Source organism: Bombina bombina, chromosome 1, assembly GCF_027579735.1.
Source record: "Bombina bombina isolate aBomBom1 chromosome 1, aBomBom1.pri, whole genome shotgun sequence".
In the NCBI taxonomy this organism is placed as follows: domain Eukaryota; kingdom Metazoa; phylum Chordata; class Amphibia; order Anura; family Bombinatoridae; genus Bombina; species Bombina bombina.
Window position 1 is genome coordinate 175,594,217 of NC_069499.1, and position 26,309 is coordinate 175,620,525.

Genomic DNA, 26,309 nt, shown 5'->3' on the forward strand with positions numbered 1-26,309 from the left:
AAGGGTATTAATAAGGTTTTTAGTTTAGGTTTTATTAGCTGCCATATGGCATGGAAAGTAAAAGTCAGCATATTTAGTTCTGTAAATGTCAACTCCAGATGACATCATACGAAAACCATTTCAAGACAGCATTTCAAAAGCTCAGAAATTACTAATGAAAACAGCAGTTTCTCACTATATATACTTACTAGTATAGATCCTTAACGCGTTGTTTTATCGCTTCAGACTTGCTTTATTATTCTAGCTGCAATATAATTTCCATTTCATATATCTTGATATTCCTAAACTTTTTTGTTTAATTGAACTTCTGATTAAGATATGTTTGATTGAATAAATATTAGTCACTTGGTACTTATTTTTTTGAGATTATTTGATATCATCCATTACAGTATATCTAGTTGGCTCTGGAAGGTGTATTGAGCGCTATATTTATTATATTATTAGGCATATTAGCCCACAATTATTAAAAAGTGGGCAGACAATCTTACCAGTTGGGAAACCTATCCAGCTGAACTTTCTGAAAGCAAGTCAGACTCCTCTGCCTCCATTTATCATTGCATGAGGAAACAATCATACAGCCCCACCCCTTCTAGTTCTAGTGTATATAAACTCAACATTAAATTCAAGAGGAGGAGTTTTCTGATTCACAGAGCTACAGTCTAGTATTATGTATATGTTTGAAGACAGTTTTGAGATCAACAACAACCATGGTATAGAGTTGCAGTTTACTAGATAGTAGGTCTAGAGAATTTTGTTTGGTTTTCTGTCTTTCATGATCCAGAATTGATTGTTCCATCTTTTATGGTCCTGATTGTCTTATGTGTTTCATGTGGTGTAAATAATGACAGTACAAGGCATTAGTGTACAGAAGTCATGATCTTAGCAGAGAACCAACAGGAACAGGAAATGCCAAACAGGAAACAAGTGCAATAGAAATAAATCATAGAGTTGCATATAAGCTAAACAAAACACCCATAACATCTCCCTCTTTTAGTGTTAATAAATCAACATTGTGAAATTTGTATGAGTCTTTGTAATAACACATTCTACAGGTTAAGTCTCTTGGGCGGTTGTGAATGTCTACCACTACGGGTGAAGACTGGCCCTCCTTATACAAAGAGTTTCTTAGCCCTCTCTGAGGTTAATGGGCTCTTCTCAATACTTGCTGGCATGCTCTGTGCTTGACTGCCATGAGGTATACCTGCTTGCTCAGGACTGTCATTAATATTAGTCTGTGGCATCACCTCTGTACATTCCTTACTGCCAATGGGTGAGTGTGCCCTTATAATATCAGATGAGTCTGGTCTGTCAACTGGATATTGAGAATCAGGCTGCTCAGCCACTCGCAGATCCACACGATTGCGGCGATAGAGGGTTCCTTCAATGTCTACAAGATAGAAGCGTGGTGCATGCTACTGTTTTATTGTATTTTATAAATCTGAGCAATCATGGATCTGATTACCTTCCTTTGAATAGAGTTGATTATCTTTCTGATTGTCTCATGAACTTATGTTGGATCTGACTGATTGTTTTACACTGACTCTAATTGAGTGTATTCCTATTGGTTATGTTTGTCTTTCATAAAATGTTAGTGGCTGTCTTGATCCTATAAGAAAATGCTTGTACAGCCCCTCCCCCTGCTCTTGCTCTATAGCAGAAGTTATCAGTCACACCAGAAGGATCAGTCTGGACTGATTTATCTCTGCCACCTCAGAGGTAACATATATATATATATATATATATATATATATATATATATATATATATATATATATATATATATATATATATTGAATAAAGATGAAAAAATATCCAGGCGTAAAGGTAAAAATCCAAAACTTTGTTTTCAACAGGTCATATCAGAGTTAAAAGACCCTGTGCAGCAGAGCCTCTGGTAAAAACAATTCAGCAAGCACAGCCTAACATGTTTCGGCCAGCCTGGCCGTAATCATAGACATATCCCCCATCTCAGAGGGTGTGCTTTTTAAAGGGTAATACTCCGCCCCTTAAGCAATTAAAAAAACACTGTAATTGAATTCAATTAATAGTTGCAATGCCTATCACTATCATTTTATGTATGGTACAGCACTAGTGAACCTATTCGCAATATTAATGGAAATGAACATGACATAAACAAACATTCCTTCATTTATGATTCACAAATATGATAAACAAAATAATTAATTGACCAAAAAAGGAGGCTCCTAGTTGATACGAGAGAAATGGTAAAGCATAAAGGTGCTGTTAATACTTTAGCAGACACCTCTCTGCTATACATACTATGTGCTTAAGTTAATTACAATATATAGTGCTAAAGTGAATGCTTATAGTTGTTTACTTAATGAAAGAGTATGCCATCAATATAAAAACATGATACTATTCATAGTTACATAAAGACATCACCCAGTATCATTGCTATAAATCACACAGTAGCTATGATATTAAATTCAAAAACTAGCACAATGTACATAATCCAATCTTTCTTCTGTCATAGATATCTAGATATAAAGACGTGTTTATATGTTTAATCAATTTAAAATCCTATTGTTCAAATTTACTTTACACTGTCTTAAATAAAGAATATCAACATATAGTATCAAACTAGGTCTCTACTCAGGCTTATAATTATAGGTGGATCATTCCCAATAATTAATTACATCAAATTGTGAATTAAATCCACACGGGACCAATGTTTTTAGTTTATGGATCCAATAAATTTCTTGTCTTTCAAGTATTTTTTGTTTGCTGCCACCTCTTCGTGGCTTGCAAATCGCTTCAATTGCGTTCCATTTAAACATATCAACATTTTTCCTGTGTACTTCAATAAAGTGTCTGGAGAGTGCCGAACAGTGGATATCATTTGAGATATATCCCAAATGCTCCTTAATCCTAGTGCGTATGTCCCGGGTAGTTAACCCAACATACTGTAATCTATGTTGAGTACATTCAACCAAATAGATTACAAATGTTGAAGAACATTTTACACATCCCCTAGTGGTAAATGATTCATTTGTTACATATGATTCAAAGCCATTCCCTTGCTTTAAGTATTTACATGGTTTACAAAGGGACTTGCCACATTTGTAAGTCCCCATAGTATTTAACCACGAACTCAGTGGACCTTGGTCTGGGAGCATGCTAGGTGAAAGCATGTTACCAATTGTCAAGTTTTTAGAATATATGAATTCACAACCTTTGTCAACAATATGCTTCAAGGTTTCATCCCCATATAAAATGGGCATATATTTTTTAACAATGTTGCAAACTTCAGAAAATTGATTAGAGTATTTGGTGATAAATTTTAGACCCTTTCGTTCGGGTCTCCACTTAGCCCTACCAAGCATTTGCCCCCTATCCAGAGTAGCAACTTCCTTGGACACCTTATCAACCATATTCCTATTATATCCTCTCTCCACAAAGCGTGACACTAGATCTTTAGATTCTCTTTCAAAATCTTGATCTAGACTACAATTTCTTCGTGCCCTCAGGAACTGCCCCTTGACTATACCTTTGTACACATGTGGAGGGTGGTTACTATGTGCATGAAGGAGGCAGTTACCTGCAATTGGTTTACGATGTAATGTGGTATTGACCCTTCCCGTTAAGCCATCAAATCTTAACAGGAGGTCCAAAAAGACGATCTCAGATGCATGACAGTTACGTGTAAATTCAATGCCCATATCATTTGTATTGAGGGTTTGTACAAAATTATTTATAGAGTTTTCATCTCCTTGCCAAATGAACAAGAGATCGTCTATGAACCTCCTATAAAAAAAGATGTTACCTATGAAAGGGTTATCATCCGCAAAGACGTGGAACAGCTCCCACCAACCCATAAATAGGTTGGCATATGAGGGCGCAAACTTGGCCCCCATGGCTGTTCCACGCCTTTGCAGAAAGAAAACCCCCTCAAACATAAAGTAATTGTGGCTTAGTAGGAATTCAGTCACTCTCAGAATAAAGCCCCTATAAACCTCGCTCAAATCAGTTTCAGTATTCAGGAAGAATTTAATAGCTTCCAGCCCCTTGCTATGAGGAATTGCTGAATACAGAGAGACCACATCTATAGTCAACCATTTTTGATTGGGCAAATGGTCTACCGTTTCCATAAGCCTCAATACATGTGTTGTGTCTCTGATGTAGCTAGGTAGCTTCCTAACAAGGGGCTGTAAATAAGAGTCAAGCCACTCTGACATAGACTCTAATAAAGAGCCTATCCCTGCCACAATCGGGCGACCTTTGACATTTTCCAGGCCTTTATGTATTTTTGGAAGATGGTGGAAAATAGGCAAAACAGGATCTTTTACATTAAGTATGGTAGCTGTTTTTCTGTCTAAAATGCCTATTTCCACACCATCTTCCACCAATAACATAAGCTCCCTCTGGAACCTAGCAGTGGGATTGAAGGAAAGTTCCACATAGACATTGCAGTCACCCAGTTGTCGTTGTGCTTCCAATACATATGAACTTCTGTCCATAACAACGACGCTACCACCTTTGTCAGAATTTTTGATGACCAGCGAGCTGTTTGACTGCAATGACCTTAGAGCTTCCCTTTCTTTGTACTTGAGATTAGATCCAATATGGGTACTATTCTCTGAGAGTACAGTAAGGTCCTCCAATACACGCTTATGGAACAATTCCAGCTGTTTACCCCTTGATTGAATGGGATAAAAGTTGGATTTAGTGTTAGTAAGCTGTCCTTTGGCACGTTCATATGGAGTATCAAGTGTATCAGTACTGTCTAGTGTCCTTAGCGTTAACATATTACGCGTGTCCTCAAAATTTAGGAGATGTATCTCCTCCAGACCATCCCTGGTTCCCACGTCTGCAACAGAATCAGCTGATTCTGAATAGTGTTTTTAAGGGTAAGCTGTCTTACAAACTTGTTTACATCAAGGATGGTCTGGAAGAGATCAAAATTCCTAGTGGGACTGAAATTTAAACCAAATTTAAGCACCTTTATTTCCAAATCACTCAAAATATATGAAGAAATATTGATCACATCCATTTGTTTTATTGCTTTGGAATCGTTGTCTTCCTGAGCAAATATTTGTCTCTCCCTCTCTGAGGTGGGGGCTTTTTCTGCCCCCCTCCCCCTTTGGTTTGTACCGTGTCTACCTGAAAAACCTGCTCCTTAACCCTATATTGCTCACCATTCGATGACTGTTTATTTGTCAAAATTGGCTTGATAGTATTCTTAGATTTGTCTACCTGTGTTTTAGATCGTACCACCAGATCCCCATTATTAGTAGTGTTTCCACAGGCAGTAGCCTGATCAACTGCTACAGATGATGCCATATTACTTGTGGCTTCAGTGATACCTGTGTCTGAATCCCCACTCTCTTCATAAGAGCTTGAGAAGGCTGATAATGAGCCATCTTCGTCAGTGGATTCTGGCTCTGTGTCAGAAAAAGTTACTCTATGTTTACCCTTAGATTTAAATTTCGTTTTACTGGTTTTAATTTGAGCATTTTCATTCAAAGTATCTAACACCTGCTGGTTATGTTTGTTAGAATTTTTTTACTTTCTTTTTCTGTTCTTCCTTTTCCAAATAAAAACCTGCTTGTTCTGGTAGTCATTTCTATCCCTTATATATTTAGTATGTTTAACATGTATGATCTCTGTTTTATTTGTCTCAATAATATTTTGTAGGGTTTTGTCCAAAACCCCATACCCATCTATCTCTCTAAATTTGTTTAGCTCCTGTTGTAAACCTTCTATTGCCTGTCTTACAACCACCAATTGTACAGTTTTATAGTTGACAAGTAATTGCATTAAACGTAATGAGCATTCAGTCAAAACCTCATTCCACTCATGAATGAAGGCTTCGTCTGAGGTTTCAAAGGTTGGAAATTTATAAACACGTAAACCTCTTGGGATCATTCTAAGCAATATATATTTGTTCAGAGTCCAGGTATCAAGTTTAAGTCTTTGTTCTTTTAACCTTAATCGTTCCATTTGTGAAAAAAGTTCACTAAGTTGTACATCTGGCCCATCTAAACCGAATAAATCCTCCAGTTCAAGGCCCTGTAGATCTAAATCATCCACTTTAGATAGTGAAAAAAAGTTTTCAGTGGCATTGCTCATATTAATGTCAGAGTTCTCTGCTGTTATCAATGACGTCATGATGTTCATTAGAATACATATATTTTTTCCCAAGGAAAGCAAGAGAAACCAATCAACAGCACTCACGAAATGGAGTAATCAAAAAGCAGAAAAAACAGTTCCCAAGTGCTGAAATCAGTTTTCCTATAAGGCTTCAAACAGCCCGCAGCCAGATGAGGGGTAAAGCAAACAAACTGATTATATATGGTGCACAGTCAAAGTGAGATAGCTCACAAGCGATAGATAGCAGGCAACATGGAGGCAGCAACATACAGGGAGCATGAACAATGTAAACAGATTTGACCATCTACTCACTCTTCGGGGCAATATTCATCTACCCTGGATGTAGTGGTCCTGTTCCTTTGATTCAGTTCGCCGGTCCTTCCTCTTAGCGGACAGCTTAGCTTTTCAGGTATGTGTCTCTGGCCCTCCACTCCACAGCAGCGGAAATGCCGACAGACACTATCACATGACTTCCGGGTGCATATATATATATGTATAAAGGCTATTTTAGCGCTAGTGCCTCTGCAGCTCTGTGTGTTTAACACCTACAGAGGATACATGGAAGTTTAAAGGAATAGTCTGAGCCTTCTATTTAAAAGTCTACATGGGAAAAATATCTTCCAGTCTCATCTTGCCCTGAAATACCAGGCAATTGTTCTCTGAACAAGGAGAAGCAACAAATCCAAGACAAATATTTCTGCCTCCCTGGGCCTCATCAGCAAGTTGCTGCTGTATCTCTGTAGGCACGCTGGCAAGGAGCCCACATTTGTTCCCCCATATTGTTTATTTGCATATACAAAGGAAAAAAATGAGAGACACACTCAGCTGGGAATGAGGAATATCTGGAAGTACTAAAATATGATGTAGACAAAAATGATTGAATTATGGCTCAATAATGCACCATTACAAGTGTTAGTTCAAGTGAAAACTGTTTGGCTATCGTACTGCACGAGATGTATATATGTCATGTTCCTTGTTCATAGTAGAATTGCCTGGTATTTAGGGGCTGGACTGACGTTACTTGGCGGGATCAGACTGATATACTTCAGGAAAGTTTTCCTCTGTGAAAAAGCACACTGGTCTAAAAGAAGCTGCTCCTGGGTGGTAAATCGCCATAGAACTAGCTGATGAGTCGTTGTTCGTTCCCCGTTCCTGGTAGAGCGCTTCTCACTTTGTATGCAAATTAATATGACCCTAGGGAGGTCTCCGTATGGGTGATGGGGGAAACCAAATGTGGACTCCTTGCCCAGTGTGTTTAGAGGAATGTGGCTGCACTTCACTGACAAGGCCCATAGGAGGCCGAAACGATCATCTGGGGTTGTCATGTTCCTTGTTCATAGGAGAATTGCCTGGTATTTCAGGGCTGGACTGACCTTACTTGGCGGGATCAGACTGATATACTTCAGGAAAGTTTTCCTCTGTGAAAAGCACACTGGTCTAAAAGAGGCTGCTCCTGGGTGGTAAATCGCCATAGAACTATCTGATGAGCTGTTGTTTGTTCCTGGTAGAGCGCTTCTCTCTTTGTATGCAAACGTGTATATATACGTCTGAACTTCAGGAAGCTGCAGCAGTCTCGGCTGTTAAGTTACAGCTGAGAGCTGGAATTCCTGAGCTCCAGGCATCTGCCCGCATATGGAACTGGAGAACGATCAGTGCTCTGGTTCCGTATGAGGGAAGCTGCCAGATCATTACACTGGGTGTGTCACCGTCTGTAACGATCATCTGCTAGTGGTGGCGGGAGGTGTGGGTCAGAATCTGGGAGGTAGATGTTTGGTCCTGTAGCGGAGGGAGTGGGAGTTCCCTATGCTACAGAAAATAAAAATTAAGGGACAGGGAGGCAGCTACACTAAAGGAAAACGTGGGGTGGATCCCTAATTGAGGATCATGGGAGGTGGGGAGACCACTACATTAAAAAAAAAATATATATATATATAAATGTATTATTTTCTACAAAGGGTGTTATAGGTACTTGCAGACCACTGCCAGTACCTAAGATGGTTGATAATAGTTAGAGTGGGGAGGGTTAGATAGCTGTTTGGGAGGGATCAGGTGTGGGAAGTGTGAGATGGGAGGGTATTCTCTACACTAAAATACCTTACAAGCTCCCTGATTAACCTCTTCACTGCCGGGAATAATAGAAGTGGGGTTCGCATCTGCAATTAGCAGCCTTCTAATTACCAAATATGTCTGCTATTTCTGAACAAAAGGGATCCCAGAGAAGCTTTTACAACTATTTGTACCATTAAGTGGTAAAAGGATGGCTCAAAACATAACAAAATAGACCTAAATCAATACCTTGGGCTGTCTACTTAAAAAATATATATTGTTTTGACAGGTAAATAAAAAAGGCTCTTTTTCTGTTTCCTCGGACTCTATAACAGGTCCCCCCACAATCAGGAAATCAGCTGGCCAGTACGTAAGTCCTTAACTCAACCACTCAAATGCCCGAAAGAGCCAGGCTAGACTCACAGTTCAAAAAAAATAACTACTCAATACTTGATCTTATACAGGCAACAATACAATCATGGAATATGAAGTAGATTGTTGTCAATTTTCTGCTGTTTATATTTCTGGAGTGAACAACTGGGAAACAGTTTTTCTCATTTGTTAGTCCATTTATCCAGGAGAGTTTTCTTTGGGGTCTCCCAGAGATAGATTTCTTTCATGTAATTAGCAAGAGTCCATGAGCTAGTGACGTATGGGATATACATTCCTACCAGGAGGGGCAAAGTTTCCCAAACCTCAAAATGCCTATAAAAACACCCCTCACCACACCCACAACTCAGTTTTACAAACTTTGCCTCCGATGGAGGTGGTGAAGTAAGTTTGTGCTAGATTCTACGTTGATATGCGCTCCGCAGCAAGTTGGAGCCCGGTTTTCCTCTCAGCGTGCAGTGAATGTCAGAGGGATGTGAGGAGAGTATTGCCTATTTGAATGCAGTGATCTCCTTCTACGGGGTCTATTTCATAGGTTCTCTGTTATCGGTCGTAGAGATTCATCTCTTACCTCCCTTTTCAGATCGACGATATACTCTTATATATACCATTACCTCTGCTGATTCTCGTTTCAGTACTGGTTTGGCTTTCTACAAACATGTAGATGAGTGTCCTGGGGTAAGTAAATCTTATTTTCTGTGACACTCTAAGCTATGGTTGGGCACTTTGTTTATAAAGTTCTAAATATATGTATTCAAACATTTATTTGCCTTGACTCAGAATGTTCAACTTTCCTTATTTTCAGACAGTCAGTTTCATATTTGGGATAATGCATTTGATTTAATCATTTTTTCTTACCTTCAAAAATTTGACTCTTCCCTGTGGGCTGTTAGGCTCGCGGGGGCTGAAAATGCTTCATTTTATTGCGTCATTCTTGGCGCGGACTTTTTTGGCGCAAAAAATTTGTTTCCGTTTCCGGCGTCATACGTGTCGCCGGAAGTTGCGTCATTTTTTGACGTTATTTTGCGCCAAAGATGTCGGCGTTCCGGATGTGGCGTCATTTTGGCGCCAAAAAGCATTTAGGCGCCAAATAATGTGGGCGTCTCATTTTTCATTGCTTCTGGTTGCTAGAAGCTTGTTCTTTGGCATTTTTTCCCATTCCTGAAACTGTCATTTAAGGAATTTGATCAATTTTGCTTTATATATATGTTGTTTTTTCTCTTACATATTGCAAGATGTCTCACGTTGCATCTGAGTCAGAAGATACTACAGGAAAATCGCTGTCTAGTGCTTGATCTACCAAAGCTAAGTGTATCTGCTGTAAACTTTTGGTAGCTATTCCTCCAGCTGTTGTTTGTATTGATTGTCATGACAAACTTGTTAAAGCAGATAATATTTCCTTTAGTAAAGTACCATTGCCTGTTGCAGTTCCTTCAACATCTAAGGTGCAGAATGTTCCTGATAATATAAGAGATTTTGTTTCTGAATCCATAAAGAAGGCTATGTCTGTTATTTCTCCTTCTAGTAAACGTAAAAAATCTTTTAAAACTTCTCTCCCTACAGATGAATTTTTAAATGAACATCATCATTCTGATTCTGATGACTCTTCTGGTTCAGAGGATTCTGTCTCAGAGGTTGATGCTGATAAATCTTCATATTTATTTAAAATGGAATTTATTCGTTCTTTACTTAAAGAAGTACTAATTGCTTTAGAAATAGAGGATTCTGGTCCTCTTGATACTAATTCTAAACGTTTGGATAAGGTATTTAAAGCTCCTGTGGTTATTCCAGAAGTTTTTCCTGTTCCTAATGCTATTTCTGCAGTAATTTCCAAAGAATGGGATAAATTGGGTAATTCATTTACTCCTTCTAAACGTTTTAAGCAATTATATCCTGTGCCGTCTGACAGATTAGAATTTTGGGACAAAATCCCTAAAGTTGATGGGGCTATTTCTACCCTTGCTAAACGTACTACTATTCCTACGTCAGATGGTACTTCGTTTAAGGATCCTTTAGATAGGAAAATTGAATCCTTTCTAAGAAAAGCTTATCTGTGTTCAGGTAATCTTCTTAGACCTGCTATATCTTTGGCTGATGTTGCTGCAGCTTCAACTTTTTGGTTGGAAACTTTAGCGCAACAAGTAACACATCATGATTCTCATGATATTATTATTTCTCCAACATAGGTGTGTCCGGTCCACGGCGTCATCCTTACTTGTGGGATATTCTCTTCCCCAACAGGAAATGGCAAAGAGCCCAGCAAAGCTGGTCACATGATCCCTCCTAGGCTCCGCCTACCCCAGTCATTCTCTTTGCCGTTGTACAGGCAACATCTCCACGGAGATGGCTTAGAGTTTTTTAGTGTTTAACTGTAGAACAATTAACGGCTGTAATGGATAATTCTGTCAAAAACATTTTAGCCAAAATGAACCCTTGTCAGCGTAAGCGTGGATGCTCTGTTTTAGTTACTGAAGAGCATGACGACGCTGATATTAATATCTCGGAAGGGCCCCTAACCAATCTGAGGGGGCCAGGGAGGTTTTGTCTGAGGGAGAAATTACTGATTTAGGGAACATTTCTCAGCAGGCTGAATCTGATGTGATTACTTTTAAATTTAAATTGGAACATCTCCGCATTTTGCTTAAGGAGGTATTATCCACTCTGGATGATTGTGAAAATTTGGTCATCCCAGAGAAACTATGTAAAATGGACAAGTTCCTAGAGGTGCCGGGGCTCCCAGAAGCTTTTCCTATACCCAAGCGGGGTGGCGGACATTGTTAATAAAGAATGGGAAAGGCCCGGTATTCCTTTCGTCCCTCCCCCCATATTTAAAAAATTGTTTCCTATGGTCGACCCCAGAAAGGACTTATGGCAGTCAGTCCCCAAGGTCGAGGGAGCGGTTTCTACTTTAAACAAACGCACCACTATTCCCATAGAGGATAGTTGTGCTTTCAAAGATCCTATGGATAAAAAAATTAGAAGGTTTGCTTAAAAAGATGTTTGTTCAGCAGGGTTACCTTCTACAACCCATTTCATGCATTGTCCCTGTCACTACAGCCGCATATTTCTGGTTTGATGAACTGATTAAGGTGCTCGATAGTGACTCGCCTCCTTATGAGGAGATTATGGACAGAGTCAATGCTCTCAAATTGGCTAATTCTTTCACTCTAGACGCCTCTTTGCAATTGGCTAAGTTAGCGGCTAAGAATTCTGGGTTTGCTATTGTGGCGCGCAGAGCGCTTTGGTTGAAATCTTGGTCGGCTGATGCGTCTTCCAAGAACAAGCTACTAAACATTCCTTTCAAGGGGAAAAACGCTGTTTGGTCCTGACTTGAAAGAGATTATCTCTGATATCACTGGGGGTAAGGGCCATGCCCTTCCTCAGGATCGGCCTTTCAAGGCAAAAAATAGACCTAATTTTCGTCCCTTTCGTAAAAACGGACCAGCCCAAGGTGCTACGTCCTCTAAGCAAGAGGGTAATACTTCTCAGGCCAAGCCAGCTTGGAGACCAATGCAAGGCTGGAACAAGGGAAAGCAGGCCAAGAAACCTGCCACTGCTACCAAGACAGCATGAAATATTGGCCCCCGATCCGGGACCGGATCTGGTGGGGGGCAGACTCTCTCTCTTCGCTCAGGCTTGGGCAAGAGATGTTCTGGATCCTTGGGCGCTAGAAATAGTCTCCCAGGGTTATCTTCTGGAATTCAAGGGACTTCCCCCAAGGGGGAGGTTCCACAGGTCTCAGTTGTCTTCAGACCACATAAAAAGACAGGCGTTCTTACATTGTGTAGAAGACCTGTTAAAAATGGGAGTGATTCATCCTGTTCCATTGAGAGAACAAGGGATGGGGGTTCTACTCCAATCTGTTCATAGTTCCCCAAAAAAGAGGGAACGTTCAGACCAATCCTAGATCTCAAGATCTTAAACAAATTTCTCAAGGTCCCATCGTTCAAGATGGAAACCATTCGAACTATCCTTCCTTCCATCCAGGAAGGTCAATTCATGACCACGGTGGATTTAAAGGATGCGTATCTACATATTCCTATCCACAAGGAACATCATCGGTTCCTAAGGTTTGCATTCCTGGACAAACATTACCAGTTCGTGGCGCTTCCTTTCGGATTAGCCACTGCTCCAAGGATTTTCACAAAGGTACTAGGGTCCCTTCTAGCGGTGCTAAGACCAAGGGGCATTGCAGTAGTACCTTACCTGGACGACATTCTGATTCAAGCGTCGTCCCTCCCTCGAGCAAAGGCTCACACGGACATCGTCCTGGCCTTTCTCAGATCTCACGGCTGGAAAGTGAACGTGGAAAAGAGTTCTCTTTCCCCGTCAACAAGGGTTCCCTTCTTGGGAACAATTATAGACTCCTCAGAAATGAGGATTTTTCTAACAGAGGCCAGAAAGACAAAACTTCTGGACTCTTGTCGAATTCTTCATTCCGTTCCTCTTCCTTCCGTAGCTCAGTGCATGGAAGTGATCGGGTTGATGGTAGCGGCAATGGACATAGTTCCTTTTGCGCGCATTCATCTAAGACCATTACAACTGTGCATGCTCAGTCAGTGGAATGGGGACTATACAGACTTGTCTCCAAAGATACAAGTAAACCAGAGGACCAGAGACTCACTCCGTTGGTGGCTGTCCCTGGACAACCTGTCACGAGGGATGACATTCCGCAGACCAGAGTGGGTCATTGTCACGACCGACGCCAGTCTGATGGGCTGGGGCGCGGTCTGGGGATCCCTGAAAGCTCAGGGTCTTTGGTCTCGGGAAGAATCTCTTCTACCGATAAATATTCTGGAACTGAGAGCGATATTCAATGCTCTCAAGGCTTGGCCTCAGCTAGCGAGGACCAAGTTCATACGGTTTCAATCAGACAACATGACGACTGTTGCGTACATCAACCATCAGGGGGGAACAAGGAGTTCCCTAGCGATGGAAGAAGTGACCAAGATTATTCTATGGGCGGAGTCTCACTCCTGCCACCTGTCTGCTATCCACATCCCGGGAGTGGAAAATTGGGAAGCGGATTTTCTGAGTCGTCAGACATTGCATCCGGGGGAGTGGGAACTCCATCCGGAAATCTTTGCCCAAGTCACTCAACTATGGGGCATTCCAGACATGGATCTGATGGCCTCTCGTCAGAACTTCAAAGTTCCTTGCTACGGGTCCAGATCCAGGGATCCCAAGGCGGCTCTAGTGGATGCACTAGTAGCACCTTGGACCTTCAAACTAGCTTATGTGTTCCCGCCGTTTCCTCTCATCCCCAGGCTGGTAGCCAGGATCAATCAGGAGAGGGCGTCGGTGATCTTGATAGCTCCTGCGTGGCCACGCAGGACTTGGTATGCAGATCTGGTGAATATGTCATCGGCTCCACCTTGGAAGCTACCTTTGAGACGAGACCTTCTTGTTCAGGGTCCGTTCGAACATCCGAATCTGGTTTCACTCCAGCTGACTGCTTGGAGATTGAACGCTTGATTTTATCGAAGCGAGGTTTCTCAGATTCTGTTATCGATACTCTTGTTCAGGCCAGAAAGCCTGTAACTAGAAAGATTTACCACAAAATTTGGAAAAAATATATCTGTTGGTGTGAATCTAAAGGATTCCCTTGGGACAAGGTTAAGATTCCTAGGATTCTATCCTTCCTTCAAGAAGGATTGGAAAAAGGATTATCGGCAAGTTCCCTGAAGGGACAGATTTCTGCCTTGTCGGTGTTACTTCACAAAAAAACTGGCAGCTGTGCCAGATGTTCAAGCCTTTGTTCAGGCTCTGGTTAGAATCAAGCCTGTTTACAAACCTTTGACTCCTCCTTGGAGTCTCAATTTAGTTCTTTCAGTTTTTCAGGGGGTTCCGTTTGAACCCTTACTTTCCGTTGATATTAAGTTATTATCTTGGAAAGTTTTGTTTTTAGTTGCAATTTCTTCTGCTAGAAGAGTTTCAGAATTATCTGCTCTGCAGTGTTCTCCTCCTTATCTGGTGTTCCATGCAGATAAGGTGGTTTTACGTACTAAACCTGGTTTTCTTCCAAAAGTTGTTTCTAACAAAAACATTAACCAGGAGATTATCGTACCTTCTCTGTGTCCGAAACCAGTTTCAAAGAAGGAACGCTTGTTGCACAATTTGGATGTTGTTCGCGCTCTAAAATTCTATTTAGATGCTACAAAGGATTTTAGACAAACATCTTCCTTGTTTGTTGTTTATTCAGGTAAAAGGAGAGGTCAAAAAAGCAACTTCTACCTCTCTCTCTTTTTGGATTAAAAGCATCATCAGATTGGCTTACGAGACTGCCGGACGGCAGCCTCCCGAAAGAATCACAGCTCATTCCACTAGGGCTGTGGCTTCCACATGGGCCTTCAAGAACGAGGCTTCTGTTGATCAGATATGTAGGGCAGCGACTTGGTCTTCACTGCACACTTTTACCAAATTTTACAAGTTTGATACTTTGGCTTCTTCTGAGGCTATTTTTGGGAGAAAGGTTTTGCAAGCCGTGGTGCCTTCCATTTAGGTGACCTGATTTGCTCCCTCCCTTCATCCGTGTCCTAAAGCTTTGGTATTGGTTCCCACAAGTAAGGATGACGCCGTGGACCGGACACACCTATGTTGGAGAAAACAGAATTTATGTTTACCTGATAAATTTCTTTCTCCAACGGTGTGTCCGGTCCACGGCCCGCCCTGGTTTTTTAATCAGGTCTGATAATTTATTTTCTTTAACTACAGTCACCACGGTACCATATGGTTTCTCCTATGCTATTATTCCTCCTTAACGTCGGTCGAATGACTGGGGTAGGCGGAGCCTAGGAGGGATCATGTGACCAGCTTTGCTGGGCTCTTTGCCATTTCCTGTTGGGGAAGAGAATATCCCACAAGTAAGGATGACGCCGTGGACCGGACACACCGTTGGAGAAAGAAATTTATCAGGTAAACATAATTCTGTTTCTTCTACAGCATGCTAATAATTGTATCTGTGATGCCATTTTTGATATTATCAGAGTTGATGTCAGGTTTATGTCTCTAGCCATTTTAGCTAGAAGAGCTTTATGGCTTAAAACTTGGAATGCTGATATGGCTTCTAAATCAACTTTACTTTCCATTTCTTTCCAGGGTAACAAATTATTTGGTTCTCAGTTGGATTCCATTATTTCAACTGTTACTGGTGGGAAATGAACTTTTTTACCACAGGATAAAAAAATCTAAAGGTAAAAGCAGGGCTAATAATCGTTTTCGTTCCTTTCGTTTCAACAAAGAACAAAAGCCTGATCCTTCATCCTCAGGAGCAGTTTCAGTTTGGAAACCATCTCCAGTCTGGAATAAATCCAAGCCAGCTAGAAAGGCAAAGCCTGCTTCTAAGTCCACATGAAGGTGCGGCCCTCATTCCAGCTCAGCTGGTAGGGGGCAGGTTACGTTTTTTCAAGGAAATTTGGATCAATTCTGTTCACAATCTTTGGATTCAGAGCATTGTTTCAGAAGGGTACAGAATTGGTTTCAAGATGAGACCTCCTGCAAAGAGATTTTTTCTTTCCCGTGTCCCAGTAAATCCAGTAAAAGCTCAAGCATTTCTGAAATGTGTTTCAGATCTAGAGTTGACTGGAGTAATTATGCCAGTTCCAGTTCCGGAACAGGGGATGGGGTTTTATTCAAATCTCTTCATTGTACCAAAGAAGGAGAATTCCTTCAGACCAGTTCTGGATCTAAAAATATTGAATCGTTATGTAAGAATACCAACGTTCAAAATGGTAACTGTAAGGACTATCTTGCCTTTTGTTCAGCAAGGGAATTATATGTCCACAATAGATTTACAGGATGCATATCTGCATATTCCGATTCATCCAGATCATTATCAGTTCCTGAGATTCTCTTTTCTGGACAAGCATTACCAGTTTGTGGCTCTGCCGTTTGGCCTAGCTACAGCTCCAAGAATTTTTACAAAGGTTCTCGGTGCCCTTCTGTCTGTAATCAGAGAACAGGGTATTGTGGTATTTCCTTATTTGGACGATATCTTGGTACTTGCTCAGTCTTTACATTTAGCAGAATCTCATACGAATCGACTTGTGTTGTTTCTTCAAGATCATGGTTGGAGGATCAATTTTCCAAAAAGTTCTTTGATTCCTCAGACAAGGGTAACCTTTCTGGGTTTCCAGATGGATTCAGTGTCCATGACTCTGTCTTTAACAGACAAGAGACGTCTAAAATTGATTGCAGCTTGTCGAAACCTTCGGTCACAATCATTCCCTTCGGTAGCCTTATGCATGGAAATTCTAGGTCTTATGACTGCTGCATCGGACGCGATCCCCTTTGCTCGTTTTCACATGCGACCTCTTCAGCTCTGTATGCTGAAGCAATGGTGCAAGGATTACACGAAGATATCTCAATTAATATCTTTAAAACCGATTGTTCGACACTCTCTAACATGGTGGACAGATCACCATTGTTTAATTCAGGGGGCTTCTTTTGTGCTTCCGACCTGGACTGTAATTTCAACAGATGCAAGTCTCACAGGTTGGGGAGCTGTGTGGGGATCTCTGACGGCACAAGGAGTTTGGGAATCTCAGGAGGTGAGATTACCGATCAATATTTTGGAACTCCGTGCAATTTTCAGAGCTCTTCAGTTTTGGCCTCTTCTGAAGAGGGAATCGTTCATTTGTTTTCAGACAGACAATGTCACAACTGTGGCATACATCAATCATCAAGGAGGGACTCACAGTCCTCTGGCTATGAAAGAAGTATCTCGAATTTTGGTTTGGGCGGAATCCAGCTCCTGTCTAATCTCTGCGGTTCATATCCCAGGTATAGACAATTGGGAAGCGGATTATCTCAGTCGCCAAACGTTGCATCCGGGCGAATGGTCTCTTCACCCAGAGGTATTTCTTCAGATTGTTCAAATGTGGGAACTTCCAGAAATAGATCTGATGGCGTCCCATGTAAACAAGAAACTTCCCAGGTATCTGTCCAGATCCCGGGATCCTCAGGCAGAGGCAGTGGATGCATTATCACTTCCTTGGAAGTATCATCCTGCCTATATCTTTCCGCCTCTAGTTCTTCTTCCAAGAGTAATCTCCAAGATTCTGAAGGAATGCTCGTTTGTTCTGCTGGTAGCTCCGGCATAGCCTCACAGGTTTTGGTATGCGGATCTTGTCCGGATGGCCTCTTGCCAACCGTGGACTCTTCCGTTAAGACCAGACCTTCTGTCACAAGGTCCTTTTTTCCATCAGAATCTGAAATCCTTAAATTTAAAGGTATGGAGATTGAACGCTTGATTCTTGGTCAAAGAGGTTTCTCTGACTCTGTGATTAATACTATGTTACAGGCTCGTAAATCTGTATCTCGAGAGATATATTATAGAGTCTGGAAGACTTATATTTCTTGGTGTCTTTCTCATCATTTTTCTTGGCATTCTTTTAGAATACCGAGAATTTTACAGTTTCTTCAGGATGGTTTAGATAAGGGTTTGTCCGCAAGTTCTTTTAAAGGACAAATCTCTGCTCTTTCTGTTCTTTTTCACAGAAAGATTGCTATTCTTCCTGATATTCATTGTTTTGTACAAGCTTTGGTTCGTATAAAACCTGTTAAGTCAATTTCTCCTCCTTGGAGTTTGAATTTGGTTCTGGGAGCTCTTCAAGCTCCTCCGTTTGAACCTATGCATTCATTGGACATTAAATTACTTTCTTGGAAAGTTTTGTTCCTTTTGGCCATCTCTTCTGCCAGAAGAGTTTCTGAATTATCTGCTCTTTCTTGTGAGTCTCCTTTTCTGATTTTTCATCAGGATAAGGCGGTGTTGCGAACTTCTTTTGAATTTTTACCTAAAGTTGTGAATTCCAACAACATTAGTAGAGAAATTGTGGTTCCTTCATTATGTCCTAATCCTAAGAATTCTAAGGAGAAATCGTTGCATTCTTTGGATGTTGTTAGAGCTTTGAAATATTATGTTGAAGCTACGAAATCTTTCCGTAAGACTTCTAGTTTATTTGTTATCTTTTCCGGTTCTAGAAAAGGCCAGAAAGCTTCTGCCATTTCTTTGGCATCTTGGTTGAAATCTTTAATTCATCTTGCCTATGTTGAGTCGGGTAAAACTCCGCCTCAGAGGATTACAACTCATTCTACCAGGTCAGTTTCTACTTCCTGGGCGTTTAGGAATGAAGCTTCGGTTGACCAGATTTGCAAAGCAGCAACTTGGTCCTCTTTGCATACTTTTACTAAATTCTACCATTTTGATGTATTTTCTTCTTCTGAAGCAGTTTTTGGTAGAAAAGTACTTCAGGCAGCGGTTTCAGTTTGAATCTTCTGCTTATGTTTTTCGTTAAACTTTATTTTTGGGTGTGGATTATTTTCAGCAGGAATTGGCTGTCTTTATTTTATCCCTCCCTCTCTAGTGACTCTTGTGTGGAAAGATCCACATCTTGGGTAGTCATTATCCCATACGTCACTAGCTCATGGACTCTTGCTAATTACATGAAAGAAAACATAATTTATGTAAGAACTTACCTGATAAATTCATTTCTTTCATATTAGCAAGAGTCCATGAGGCCCGCCCTTTTTTTGTGGTGGTTATGATTTTGTATAAAGCACAATTATTCCAAGTCCTTATTTTATATGCTTTCGCACTTTTTTATCACCCCACTTCTTGGCTATTCGTTAAACTGAGTTGTGGGTGTGGTGAGGGGTGTATTTATAGGCATTTTGAGGTTTGGGAAACTTTGCCCCTCCTGGTAGGAATGTATATCCCATACGTCACTAGCTCATGGACTCTTGCTAATATGAAAGAAATGAATTTATCAGGTAAGTTCTTACATAAATTATGTTTTTATAGTCTCTCAGTTGAATTTCTTACTTTTTGTGTACTGTATGAGGTCCATGGATCCTCAAGCAGTGTTTGTGGTTGTTTTGGTAGTTCCGTTGTTTATTTTGACTATCTTATATTTTTTTCACCTCTGGTTTTTCTTCCTAGGGTGATTGCTAAAATCAGACTAGGAGTAGATTTTTTTGCCGACAAATTTATTTTTTCTCCTATTTTCCGGGCCCCCTGTATCATGTGAGAGATATCAGCCAATCAAAGACTAGTATACGTATACCCTGTGAGCTTGTGCACACGCTCAGTAGGATCTTGTTCCCCAGAAAGTGTGAATATAAAACGACTGTGCAAAATTTGATAAAGGAAGTAAATTGGAAAGTGTCTTAAAACTGGATGCTCTTTCTGAATCATTAAACTTTATTTTGACTTGGGTGTCCCTTTAATTACAAAAAAACTTCACAGAAATCCTATGCCTCAAAAAATGCAAACATATACAATCCACTCATACAACATAGAATAAAAACCATTATGACCGGTCATGTACAGACATTACTCAGAGGTGTCATAAGCATAAATAGAGAAGAGTAAACCTGAATGATTTAATGAGAATAAAGTAGGATGGCTGTTAGACCAACTGCACCCTAATTGAGCATAGAAACCCTCCCAGAGAAAGTACATGGAGGTATAACCTGGGCACAACCACAGACTGGGATCTAAGTTGTCCATCTGTATGCAAATCTAAAAACACAGATATAACACAAATGCTAGCATGTGGTGTCAGAACATAACAATGTTGAATACTAACAACACGTGGAAATGCTCAGAGTTGTAGAATGTAACACAGATAGTAAATGCAAACAAATTCCATGCCTTGAAAAGTTGGAGAAAAGTCTCTTAGCATAATCAGTAGTAGTCAAGAAGTTGTGAGTCAATAATAGTTAGAAAGCTGCGGCAAGGAGTGAAAACTTTGCACTCCACGTAGAAATGAGTGAGACAGAACGGTAACATATAAACAGCAGATTAATCCACATACAAGGCAGACAGCGCAGATAGAAATAGCACGCTGTGTAAACGGCTGAGACATCCACAGTATTATTGGTACCCAATCACTGAATCACTCACTGATACCAATGGAGTCGTCCCCTCTTGGTTGACATGTCTGGCCAAAATTAAGTTGTTAAGTTTTGCTGGGGCCAGATAGAGCAGCAGTATATCCACCATCTTGCAAACCAAACAAACTGCTGATGTTGTGTTACACACAAACTGGCTAAATGTCATGAGAATCACATGATCCGGTCAGCCAATTCCAACACTCGTTTCACCAACTGTTCATCTGGTTAGATGGGGCTTCCTCAGGGCTAATCTTACTTCTCCTAGCTCACAAGCTTAAATGCAGATACTCCGCCCTCTTGGCAGGTGAAAATGTTCCAGCTTAAAGGGGCAGCGTCATGCCCAACATGTATAGATATTTTTCACCAATGCTGCCCTCTGCAGCATAGTATTGTACATATAATTTATATGTTACGTTTGTCAAATCATAATATATACATTCTTTAAGGCTTAATTTCTATTGAAAAAACATTTTATCCCAGCAATGTCGCAATATTCATACTGATATCAATTATCCAAAAAAAAAAAAGCCAGGGTACACATTCTTTCTGCAGGAGGATCTTATCATTGTCCCCACCTCTACCATTTAAGATTCCCCTCTCAATGCCCCTCTCTATTGCTCGAATGAAATCTCTCAAAATGTCTTGCTACACTGCTGACTTGGACTTTCTGTTTTATATCATCTTGATGCTAAGTAATCCTATCCTTGAAGGCTTGCTTAATTTTACCAACATAATAGCTTGGGCAAGAGTAATACAGCAAATAGACCATACCTTCCGTATTACAGTTCACAAAATGTCTAAATTTGTACACCCTACCATCTTTAACTGAAAATTCCTTAGTCCTAACCATACATTTACACACCACACATTTTCCACAAGGGAAATTACCTACCACTTTATGATTTACTAACCAATTCCTTTCTGAAGGTCTGGCCATGTATCTGCTCCTAACCAATTTGTCTCTTAAGCTTGGGGCTCTTCTTGAGGCAGGGGAAGTTTCCAACCTCACGGGCCACATCCTCATAATTAAGAAGTATACCCCTCTAACTGTTCCAGTGGCAATTACATTTTGTTACCAGGCGAACATTAGATGGGGACTTTTTTCTTTTAGGGATTAGAAGATCACAATCTGTATGTCTTGCTTTACTTCTAGCCCCAGAGACACATCTCTTTGAATAACCCATTGCTAAAAATCTTTATTCCATCAATTCTGCATGTTTTTATATTTTTCCCTAGAGGAACAGCTCCTGCGCATTCCTAATTATGTTTGATGGAAAAATCTATAAGCAGATGTTTGTTTAAAGTTGAACATATTTGTTCTTTTTTAAAAGAGGTCTTAGAAGATTTAGGGTCTATAACCCCAAAAGTGACTGATGATAAACCTTGTAATCATTTAAATTCAGATTTCCCTGTGCCTATTGCTGATTGCTAGGGAATGGCCTAATCCAGGTGAGTTTTTTAATCCTTCTGTAAGGTTTAAAAATGTATATCCTTTACCTGCTGCTAATCTAGAGTCATGGGACACAGTTCCCCTAGTGGATTTGGCAATTTCCACTCTAGGCTAAATGTACTACTATTCCTTTTGGAAGACAGGACCTCTACTTACTGGTAGTCCAGTCTTTCAGAGCAATTTTCTGATTACCATGTTAGTTCAAATCTATTAAGTTTGCTTCAGAGTGCAAATTATTTTAGTTGTGATGCTGTTTGATATTACGAACATTTATTTCAAAAGCATGTCTTTAGCAATTCTTGCCAGGAGGGTCTTGTGGCTTAAATTCTAGAATATTGATATGGTGTCTAAATCTAGATTATTGTCTCTTTCTTTTCAAGGAAATAAGTTATTTTGGTCTGATTTAGATTATATTATTTCTACTATTACTGAATGTGCTTTTCTTCCTTAAAGGGACACTGTACCCAATTTCTTTTCTTTCGTGATTCAGATAGAGCATGAAATTTTAAGCAACTTTCTAATTTACTCCAATTATCAAATTTTCTTTATTCTCTTGGTATCTTTATTTGAAATGCAAGAATATGTTTAAATGCCGGCCCATTTTTGGTGAACAACCTGGGTTGTCCTTGCTGATTGTCCAGAGTGCTGAACCAAGAAAAAAGCTTAGATGCCTTCTTTTTCAAATAAAGATAGCAACAGAGTGAAGAAAAATTGATAATAGGAGTAAATTAGAAAGTTGCTTAAAATTGCATGTTCTATCTAAATCACAAAAGAAAAAATTTGGGTTCAGTGTCCCTTTAAGACAGGAAGTCTAAGGGAAAATCTAAAGCTCCTAATCGTTTTTGTTCCTTTCGTTAGATTAAAAAACAGAAAACTGACTCCTCTGTTCAAAAGCAAAGTTTCTCTGGTTCAGTCTGGAGGCCTAATGCTAACTGGAACAAGAACAAACAGGGTAAGAAATCTGTTCCTGCTTCTAGAACTGCATGAAGGTGTGGCCCCTGATCCAGTAATCCTGGTAGGGGGCAGATTTAGGAGCATATTTATCAAGCTCCGTATGGAGCTTGAGGCCCCTTGTTTCCAGCGAGCCTTCAGGCTCGCCAGAAACAGAAGTTATGAAGCAGCGGTCTAAAGACTGCTGCTCCATAACTTGTCTGCCTAGGTTTGATTGACACCCATAACTTGTCCGATCGGGTCGATTAACACCCCCTGCTAGTGGCTGATTGGCCGCGAATCTGCAGGGGGCGGCATTGCACCAGCAGTTCACAAGAACTGCTGGTGCAATGATAAATGCCAACAGTGTATGCTGTAGGCATTTATCGATGTGCAGCGGACATGATACGCTACTTCGTATCATGTCCGCTCGCACATTGATACATATGCCCCATAGTCTCTTTTAGGACATTTGGTTTCAGTCTGTCCTAGATCCCTGGGTTCAGAATATTGTTTCTCAGTGATATTGAATTTGATTCTGAACAAGGTCTCCAAGGGGAAGTTTTTTTCTCTCCAATGTTCTAAGGATTCCTGTAAAAGCTCAGGCTTTTCTTCAATCTGTCTCAGACCTGGAAGATATGGGAGTGATTGTTCCAGTTCCTCTGCAGGAGCAGGGGATTTTTTTTTTAACTCTCTTTATTGTTCCAAAGAAGGAAGGCACTTTCAGACCAGTTTTGGATCTAAAGACTCTGAACAAGTGGTCATTCAAAATTGAAACTATCAGGACTATTCTGCCTTTTGTTGAGCAAGGACAGTTTATGTCCACAATGGATTTAAAGGATGTTTACTTTCATATTCCAATTTACATAGAACATTTCCAGTTTCTGAGGTTTGCTTTTCTGGACAAGCATTATCTGTTTGTTGCTCTTCCATTTGGTCTGGCTACAGCTCCAACAATATTTACCAAGGTTCTGGGTACCCTTTTGTCTGTAATCAGAGTTCAGGGTATTGCAGCGTTTCCATACCTGAGCGATATCTTGGTACTAGCTCTGTCTTTTCTTTTAGCAGAATCTCATACCACTCAACTATTGTTGTTTCTTCAAAGACATGGATGGAGGATCAATTTGCTATTAGTTCTTTGATTCCTCAGACACAGGTTACTTTTCTAGGTTTCCAAATAGACTTAGGCCTAGATTTAGAGTTCGGCGGTAGCCGTCAAAACCAGCGTTAGAGGCTCCTAACGCTGGTTTTGGCCGCCCGCTGGTATTTGGAGTCAGTGATTAAAGGGTCTAACGCTCACTTTTCAGCCGCGACTTTTCCATACCGCAGATCCCCCTACGCCATTTGCGTAGCCTATCTTTTCAATGGGATCTTTCTAACGCCGGTATTTAGAGTCGTTTCCGAAGTGAGCGTTAGAGCTCTAACGACAAAACTCCAGCCGCCTGAAAATAGCAGGAGTTAAGAGCTTTCTGGCTAACGCCGGTTTATAAAGCTCTTAACTACTGTACCCTAAAGTACACTAACACCCATAAACTACCTATGTACCCCTAAACCGAGGTCCCCCCACACCGCCGCCACTCGATTAAAATTTTTAACCCCTAATCTGCCGACCGCCACCTACGTTATATTTATGTACCCCTAATCTGCTGCCCCTAACCCCGCCGACCCCTGTATTATATTTATTCACCCCTAACCTGCCCCCCACAACGTCGCCGCCAGCTACTTACAATAATTAACCCCTAATCTTCCGACCGCAAATCGCCGCCACCTACGTTATCCCTATGTACCCCTAATCTGCTGCCCCTAACACCGCCGACCCCTATATTATATTTATTAACCCCTAATCTGCCCCCCTCAACGTCGCCGACACCTGCCTACACTTATTAACCCCTAATCTGCCGAGCGGACCTGAGCGCTACTATAATAAAGTTATTAACCCCTAATCCGCCTCACTAACCCTATCATAAATAGTATTAACCCCTAATCTGCCCTCCCTAACATCGCCGACACCTACCTTCAATTATTAACCCCTAAACTTCCGATCGGAGCTCACCGCTATTCTAATAAATGGATTAACCCCTAAAGCTAAGTCTAACCCTAACACTAACACCCCCCTAAGTTAAATATAATTTTTATCTAACGAAATAAATTAACTCTTATTAAATAACTTATTCCTATTTAAAGCTAAATACTTACCTGTAAAATAAACCCTAATATAGCTACAATATAAATTATAATTATATTATAGCTATTTTAGGATTAATATTTATTTTACAGGCAACTTTGTAATTATTATAACCAGGTACAATAGCTATTAAATAGTTAAGAACTATTTAATAGTTACCTAGTTAAAATAATAACAAATTTACCTGTAAAATAAATCCTAACCTAAGTTATAATTAAACCTAACACTACCCTATCAATAAAATAATTAAATAAACTACCTACAATTATCTACAATTAACCTAACACTAAACTATCAATAAATAAATTAAACACAATTGCTACAAATAAATACAATTAAATAAACTAGCTAAAGTACAAAAAATAAAAAAGAACTAAGTTACAGAAAATAAAAAAATATTTACAAACATAAGAAAAATATTACAATAATTTTAAACTAATTACACCTACTCTAAGCCCCCTAATAAAATAACAAAGCCCCCCAAAATAAAAAATTCCCTACCCTATTCTAAATTAAAAAAGTTACAAGCTCTTTTACCTTACCAGCCCTGAACAGGGCCCTTTGCGGGGCATGCCCCAAGAATTTCAGCTCTTTTGCCTGTAAAAGAATAAATACAATACCCCCCCCCCCCAACATTACAACCCACCACCCACATACCCCTAATCTAACCCAAACCCCCCTTAAATAAACCTAACACTAAGCCCCTGAAGATCTTCCTACCTTGTCTTCACCATCCAGGTATCACCGATCCGTCCTGGCTCCAAGATCTTCATCCAACCCAAGCGGGGGTTGGCGATCCATAATCCGGTGCTCCAAAGTCTTCCTCCTATCCGGCAAGAAGAGGACATCCGGACCGGCAAACATCTTCTCCAAGCGGCATCTTCGATCTTCTTCCATCCGGTGCGGAGCGGGTCCATCTTGAAGCAGGCGACGCGGATCCATCCTCTTCTTCCGATGTCTCCCGACTAATGACGGTTCCTTTAAGGGACGTCATCCAAGATGGCGTCCCTCGAATTCCGATTGGCTGATAGGATTCTATCAGCCAATCGGAATTAAGGTAGGAATTTTCTGATTGGCTGATGGAATCAGCCAATCAGAATCAAGTTCAATCCGATTGGCTGATGGGATCGGCCAATCGGATTGAACTTGATTCTGATTGGCTGATTCCATCAGCCAATCAGAAAATTCCTACCTTAATTCCGATTGGCTGATAGAATCCTATCAGCCAATCGGAATTCGAGGGACGCCATCTTGGATGACGTCCCTTAAAGGAACCGTCATTAGTCGGGAGACATCGGAAGA

General features: G+C 40.5%; 1 protein-coding gene across 2 annotated transcripts in view; it reads left to right on the forward strand.

Annotated features, from left to right (window-relative positions):
* Positions 1–26,309, forward strand: part of SLC25A21 (solute carrier family 25 member 21) — a 939,705-nt gene that overhangs the window by 446,070 nt on the left and 467,326 nt on the right. The gene's annotated exons all lie outside the window — the stretch shown is intronic.